The following is an 8111-nucleotide window of genomic DNA, read 5'->3' as shown; positions in this document are numbered from 1 at the left end:
TTTTTGTGTTTTGTCCGGCTAAATCTAAGTATAACCTACGTTTTTTCTCTTCGCCGTAATCAAAACGCAGGTTAGGTTTTTGGCGTGCACAAGCAAGCAGCTGCAGTTTAAACTTTCGATATTTCAGACACTAAAGAACCCGGCAATTTGATGTTACGACATACATCTCTCTCTACACCTGTCAGCGAATATTATTGGACTTATATTATTGTTACTAGTTTCAAAAGGCAGTTGGTGTTTTTGCAGGACAGTACAGACGCCAAAATGAACGAAAAATGATCAATGAGTGGCCCTGGGAAAAAGCTTCCCCTTCCGCCTGTTTCCTAATAAAATTATTGAAGTGGACACCCGTTAGCAGGGTTTTTAAGTTCATTATGAAAAATTCAGGCGCTAACAAAAACGACACAGAGCGGACACAGCGTTTTGAAATGACACCTTTGCAGCACTTTCTGGCGACTGTCTTTGGTTTCAAAGAAAATTCTCTAATGACGACAAAGGGACGTCACACAAGGAAACGCATTACTTGATCCCCGTCGTGAACCGTCGTGCCAAGGAGAGTGGGCCCACCGATGTAGGATGCACCTTTATCGCTATCAAATTTGGCGCCTGCTTTGACGGCCGCAGCAGCCGGTTTCCAAACAGCTCTGACTCGGCCATCCGGAGTGCCCCGAGCCGCTGTTGTGATTGTACTTCTCGCCACGTGGGCCCGATCAAGCAGCAACCGTGAACAGTCGACAAGGTCGACAACCTCGCGACGGCGGCGGTGCAGTGTGGTGCTTGTGATGTCCCCCCCCCCCCCCCCCCTCCTAGCCTAAGTGGATTAGTGCAGCGGACATTGAGCGGAGTTGACCATGGCAGGGGCGGCGAAGGCCGGAGATGCGCAGGGGCCTTTGACAGCGGCTACCACAGCGGCAGCGGCGGCGACGTGGCGGCGCCAGTCAGGCCGAGTGTCGCTGAAGGACGGAGGGGTGCTACGCACAGTCACGCTGGCTGTTAATTGAAGACGGCTGTGTCCTCTACAAAGGTCTCGTGTTCTAGACATCCGGCGGGGAAGCAGGTTCGTTCACCTACTCGTAGACTGCAGGAGATTCCTTACCAGCCGTGTTGGATTAGTCAGCATCTCCCTCTTCCCATCGACAGAGCTGCGAGAGAGCGGAACAGCCCGCACCGCCCCTGCCGTGGGTGGTAACACTAGCGTCTACTTCGGTCCATCCGATTGGACAGTGCTCCTCGAACTTTATTCCCCAGCCAGAGATCTGGGGAATCCGAACCCTATTTAACTCGGCTCTGAGTGTGGCCGAGAGAAGCCTGCTACCGTCGACTACGGTTGACAAAGACGTTCCCTTCCACTGAGAGTCATTCTCAGTCACTCTTTGTAAATAATGTAAATAAGTATAAACTTTTCGTTGCCTTCCTCATAACCCAGTCTCCCATCCTCCTCGTCCCATCTCCGGTCCGGCCATGCTACCTGGGTCGCAACAACTGGTTGGCAGCGGTGAGATCGTCTGCGCGGTATCCTGGCTCCGGTTTTGGTGAGTGCATTGCCTTCTCTCCTTGTGTATTGCCAGGCTTAGCATTTGTGCTGCTCTTCCTGGTAGTGTACGTTGGTTGTAGTCGCCTCTTCGGTTTTGAACCTTGCTTTGCACCAACATCCTTGAGAGACTAGCAATCACATTATTAGCGAGCACATAAGGGCAGTCATGGACTGGCGAAAGCTGCGTAAGATGGACCTGATTTCCTTATCTGGGGAATTACGGATTGATTGTGGGAAAATTATGAAGAAATTGCAGGATGTCAGTGCGATAGAGGACCTCGGTTTTGAGCACGAGGAGATAGTGGAGCACTGGCAGGAAATCACAAGAAAAGAGGAATTGGAGGAACGAAGAAGGAAAGAAAAATTGGAGTTAGAGGAACAAAAGAGGAAAGATGAGGTGGAGCTAGAAAAGAAGAGACTAGGGGTGAAGCTAGCTGAAACTCAGGCAGAAGCAGCAAAAGAAGGCACGACCTCTGTTGTGAGCAGTCAGTCATCGAAGCAGCTCAGAATGAAAGACCTTATGTCGCCTTTCAATATGGGCGAAGATATCGGGCTGTTCATTGTGAACTTTGAGCGCACGTGCGAAAACCATAAATTTCTTCGCACCACTTGGCCTCAACAGCTCTTGACGGTTCTGCCATGTGAGGCTGTCGACGTGCTTGCTCGGCTGACAAAGGCGGAGGCGGATGATTACGATAAAGTGAAGGCCACGTTGCTGAAAAAGTACCGCCTGTCAGCCGACGCCTTCCGTCGACGGTTCAGAACCACGGGGAAGCGACCTTCTGAGTCATTCCCAGATTTTGCGTACTCTCTGAAGGCAAATCTGATCGAATGGCTCAAAGCCGCGGAGGTTTATGAGGACCGTGACAAAGTTGTAGAAAGATCTGTTCAGAACAGTTTTACAACTGTCTAAATGAGGAAACGCGGCTCTGGGTGCAAGACAGGCCCGAAAAGAAACGCTTAGAGAGCGCCGCCGACCTCGCAGAAGAGTTCCAGGTCAGGCGCGAAACAGGAAAGGAAAGCTTGCGGGCAGTAACAAAGCCCTACAGGGAGTTCAGGCAGCGCCTACTGTGGAACGAGAATGGAGCGGCCCCGCGGAGGGTAGAGAAAGTGGCAGATGAGGGGGACAGCGAAAAAGATTGCGTCGGTAAAAATGACGTGGACAAAGAAAAAAAGAGAAGGATCGTGCTAGAGCCTTCGAGGCGAGGAGACCGGCAGTATGTTTCCGCTGTAACGAGCCAGGCCATATCGCGAGTGGCTGTCGAAGGACTAGGCTGGTTTTTTCGCTCACTGCTCCCGACGAGGAAAATATGCGCCTACTTGAGCCGTACATGCGTGAAATAACCGTGAATGGGCGACGGTGTCGCGTCCTGCGCGACTCCGCCGCCACAATGAATGTAATGCACCCTTCGCTCGTTTTACTGAACGATTTCACTGGGGAAAGCGCGTGGATCCGGCAGGTGGCCCAGGAGGACAGTGTCTCTCTGCCGGTCCCGCGCGTCACCATTGAAGGCCCGTTTGGGGTGCTGCATACCGAAGCGGCGGTGTCAGCGACCTTGCCGGAGCAGTGCCCCTACCTTTTCTCAAACCGTTTGGAAGACGAGCTAAAGAAGAGGGGCTTGAGCAACGGGGACCACTCCGTGCACGAGCTGTCGCGTTCCAAACACCGCGAGATCGCGGCCCAGTTGAGCCCAGAAAGAAATGGGCAGGAACACACATTGAGTGTCCACTTGTCTGCTTAGCGCTTGTCTGCGTCGTTTACTTTCCGTCCCGTGTGTTCCCTGTGCGCTATTTTTTACATCATGCACATTGAGTGTTACTCAAAATGAACATAGTCTGAATGTTAAAGATTCATTGGCAGCGCTGAATGAACATTTTATCAGTTGTGGAAATTATGTTTGCAGTCTCCATCAGCATACTCTTTCTACTGTCCCGCCAAGTGAAAGCGTGGTAAACTCGCTTATATTGTCCCCTACCTCTCCTCATGAAGTCAGCAAAATTATTGATAAACTAAAGAATGATTCTGCCTCTGGTTTTGATGATATAAAAGCTGTCCCCATCAAACATGTATCCGACATTATTTCACCAGTTTTAACTCACATTATCAATTGTATTCTTGAGACGGGAATATTTCCCGAAAGCCTTAAGATAGCTAGAGTATGTCCTATTCATTAAGGTGGGAATGATAACTCAGTGAATAACTTCAGGCCCATATCTGTCCTTCCATTTTTTTCAAAAGTGTTTGAAACTATCATAAATTTAAGATTAATAAGCTTCATAGATAAATACAGTATAATGAGCGATGCTCAGTACGGTTTCCGGAAGAACAAATCATGTGAACTCGCACTACTCAACGTTAAGCAAGAAATAATAAAGAACATCGAAAATCGTTTATACACAATAGGCTTATTTCTACATCTTCGTAAAGCATTCGACTCCGTTAATCATGACATTCTTTTATGTAAACTGCAGAGGTATGGAATACGGGGGAATGCGCACAAGCTCTTAGAGAGCTACTTGACCAAACGGTATCAATATGTGTCTTCCAATAAACTGTCCTCGCCACGATCAGTAATTTTAAATGGTATTCCTCAAGGGTCGATACTGGGGCCTTTGTTATTTAATCTGTACATAAATGATCTTCCATTAATACCTTCTTCACCTCGAATAGTCATGTATGCAGATAACACAAACCTATTCTTTTCAAATGCGTCACTGCCTCACTTAGAAAAAACAGTGAACGATTACTTAGAAAACCTCTCTTATTGGTTGGACGCAAATAAGTTACAGTTAAATGTAAGTAAAACCAAATATGTGATATTTAAACCTATAAATAAAGAGTCTTTTGCAAAGGTTGTAATATTATTTCGGAACACGAGACTGCATGAGGTGACAGTTCAAAAGTTCTTAGGCGTATGGTTTCAAAATGATATGTCCTGGAACACGCATGTGAATAAATTAGCTGCAGAGTTAGGAAAAACCGTGAGCTGTATGTATAAAATTGGTAAGCTCATTCCTTTGTGGTTGAAGAAAACATTGCATTCCTCTCTTTTCCTCTCCAAGTTATCATATTTTAGTCTAGTGTGGGGTACTACTACAGCTCATAACTATAACAAACTAACGATCCTCCAAAAAAAGGTGTTGCGAATATTTAAAAATTATCAAGGAAAACCATCTGATCTTCCCACAGACAAGCCATTTATTAAATATGAAATGCTTCCAGCTGCGCAAATATACTATTTCAAGTTATTACAGTACATAAAAAACAATAAATTGTACCTCTCTGAAGCAAACTTAGAAGAATTAAAATACACCTTACGTAAACACACAAGAAGAATACCGCTCTTTAGGAACAATTATGGCAGACAGATCTTACATTTCCAACTTCCTTATTTGCTAAATTTCATAGAAGAAATTAAATTTCAAAAACCGGAGTTTAAGAAATATGTCAAATCGTATTTGTTAAAAAAACCCATTTCTTTTCTTCAATAAGACATTGTTTGCATTCATTAATTTTAGGTGTAATCAAGATGTATATATATTATCAGAGTACGGTGTGCTATGTGTCTGTAATCTATGTGTGTGTGTGTTTGCAATTGCATGAGTTTTGCTGAGTGCCGAGATGTGCATTTAGCGCTTCTTTTTTTCCCTTAAATTCTACTAAGTGTTGTCTAATTCCGTATTTATGTGTTCACTTTTATATGTTGAAATATTTATATGTTAAAATGTGTTTTTGTAATTGAGAGCTGTTTCCCTGTCTATCTTTTCTTTTTATTAAGTGTGCACTGAAATGCCGAATTGTGCTACCTGGGGCAGGAGCCTCTGTCAGGCTATGAGCCTTTAGCTCCTGCTCCTTTTTTCTCTGTTGTGAGAAAATGAAATGAAATAAAGAAAGAAAAAAGTAAAGAACCGAGCTCAGACAAAATCGCTGAGGCGTCCGAGTTTTCAGAGAGGTTGTTACCTAGCACTGACAGCAGGGCTCAGGTAGTTTTGCTATGCGAGGAAAATTCCGCAGGCGACGACCCTCCGGCAATTACTTTGTCAGCTTTTGACGCTGCGGCGAGGGCCGGCACCTTAACACGTGACGGCACCGCAATAACAGAAGGCGCGCGCAACAGATCGGCTGGAGCAGCTTCCAAAAGACGGCGCCGTGCCACGAAGACCAAATTATGTGGTGTCGCAAAGCAAAAAGTGCAGGTCGGGCTTTCCCAATTGAGGACCACGCGTAACTTCTTGGAGTTGCCACCGCGACACTCAAGAGCTCACAGGAGTCGCGTGAAGAAAAGATCGACTAAGCGGGCCCATACAGGGCGTAAGCCACTCCTCCATTGTTGGACCACAGCAAGGATTGTCATGAGACATGTGACGCCTGCTGCTTGCTAAGGAAGGGAGCGCGCGGCTACCAGACAAAAAGGGCGCCTCCGAGCGCGCGCGGGTCAGATCAAGACGAGACATGCAGGAAACCGGGACAGGGGGAAGCGCCCCTCTCATGTAAAGCTTTTTCAGCGCTGCCCGCGCTTTGCATGCCAATCGCAAAGAGACGCAAATAATCAGCCCCGCAGCTTTTGGGAGACAGCGGGTAGACCGGCCGCCCGACCGCGCCGAACGCGGCTGAAGTAGCGGTATTTCAGGAATACACCTGTATGCGTCTTGTATTTACTGTTTGTGTTTTTTTTACTCCGGTAGAAAAGTGCAAACGATGTTTTGAGCTTTTATTTCTGGCTGGAATGATGCGGCTCAAAAGACGCTTGTTAATTCTCTGTATAAAAGAGTTTTTTTTTTGAATGACAGCATTTGAGCGTTTTCTTTAATGTATAGTTACAATGTGTGTAGGTTATGTTGTTTAATATGTATAGATTAGCGCTTGAGAATACATGAATAGTAGTGGAGCTCTACTATCCTCTCAGCTGATCTATCTGGGCCGTCCGTCTACGGATCGCAAAGGCAGCTGTAATTTCTTCCAGCACAAAACCTGATTCACAATTGAAAAATGCGATGGCATTTATTCGCTCGCATAGGTCACGTCCGCAGCTCACCCATTCAGACCGCCTGAGGGGGGGAGCCAAAAGGGGAGTTAATCGAGCAGCACAGCTTAAGGCCTTGTTCTTTTTTTTTGCCTGGCACAACTCGGGAGAAGGGTGGTGCTCTTGCCTTGCCGGGGTGGGGCATTGTGCAGACTTGACCACTAATGCTCTACCTGAGACCCTTGGCCTGCAGACACCGACCCTTGGATCACCCAGCAAACAGAGGACCTGCCTAGCTGATGCGGCCTCTTCAGAGGACAGCGAAGAGCTGTAACCCCTTTCGAGGCCTCTACCTGGCGGCGGACGAGCTGTTGTGATTGCTCTTCTGGCCACGTGGGCCCGATCAAGCAGCAACCGTGAACAGTCGACAAGGTCGACAACCTCGCGACGGCGGCGGTGCAGTGTGGTGCTTGTGATGCCCCGGTCTCCGGTCTCGGGCCATGCTACTCGGGTCGCAACACCGCGCAGACACTTTCTCCGCTCAGAGTGTCTGCATCCTTTGCAGTGTTGCGGGACGCTTCGGCTGTGCGGTGCCCTCGAAGTAGACTGTGCAACTTTCGTTGGCATAGCTATCCGAGATGAGTGGTGTGTACATAAAGAAGTCATCGGACGACGTGTTCGATACGTCCGAGGATGCCCACTCTTTTAGGCTCCAACAGATCTCCGAAGATCAGCTTGGAGAGACTCCAGCGCTGAGAAAGGAATCCCTCGCGAAACTTTCGCAGCCTTTATCAGGTGAGGTATAAATTCGACTCCCTAAAAAATGAGTGAAAGAGAGTGACGCCGTTTTACAGGCTGCTTTAAAAAGTGCTAGAGGAAGCACAGCGAAGGGTAGGTAATCTTATATTTCTTTTTCCTTTTTTAAACATTATCTGACACTAGCAACATAAGCTGTCACTAGATTAACTTCTGGAGGGAAGCTTGGCCACTTCACCGGTTATTTGCTGCCAACAGCAGTCAAGCTGCCACTTTTTCTGTGGTTTATATGAGGTCGGTCTGGTTTGGTCTATGGGGTTTAACGTCCCAAAGCGACTAAGGCTATGAGAGACGCCGTAGTGAAGGGCTCCGGAAATTTCGACCACCTGGGGTTCTTTAACGTGCACTGACATCGCACAGTACACGGGCCTCTAGAATTTCTCCTCCAAAGAAATTCAGCCGCCGCCGCGGCCGGGATCGAAGTTTATATGAGGTTTATGTTCCGGCTAAGATTTCAAGTCGAGAAATAATCAACCTCGGTCCACCGAGAGAAGACTGAAGTAAGTACAACTCAATACGTTCATTCACCTCTTCTAAGTTGCCGGGTTCATTATTATAAAGACCTTTCTTAGAAAGACGCTACATTTTATAGCACAAACCGTTTAAGACCGTCTGGGAGTGTTAACCTATTGTGACATCTGGCTACATGCGACTATGTTCAACTGGCGACTTTTTTTTTTTTTTGAAGTTGCTAAACGCGTGCAGGTTCAGAACCTTCTCGACGCTGTTAAGAGTGAATGCTAATAACTTTCTGGTCATCACATTGGTCTGTACGCAGTCCGTATCTGTAAAAGCGG

At 47.1% G+C, this 8111-nt stretch overlaps 1 pseudogene; it reads left to right on the top strand.

The window, feature by feature from the left end:
- The first annotated feature begins 1700 nt into the window (after window positions 1-1700).
- On the top strand, window positions 1701-3276 carry LOC149327041 (uncharacterized; annotated as a pseudogene).
- The last annotated feature ends 4835 nt before the right edge of the window (window positions 3277-8111 follow it).

This window comes from Amblyomma mixtum, chromosome 10 (assembly GCF_055824585.1).
Source record: "Amblyomma mixtum isolate Tamu chromosome 10, ASM5582458v1, whole genome shotgun sequence".
Taxonomy (NCBI): Eukaryota; Metazoa; Arthropoda; class Arachnida; order Ixodida; family Ixodidae; genus Amblyomma; species Amblyomma mixtum.
Note: the sequence above shows the minus strand (reverse complement) of the source record. Positions and strands in the feature narration are given on the sequence as shown.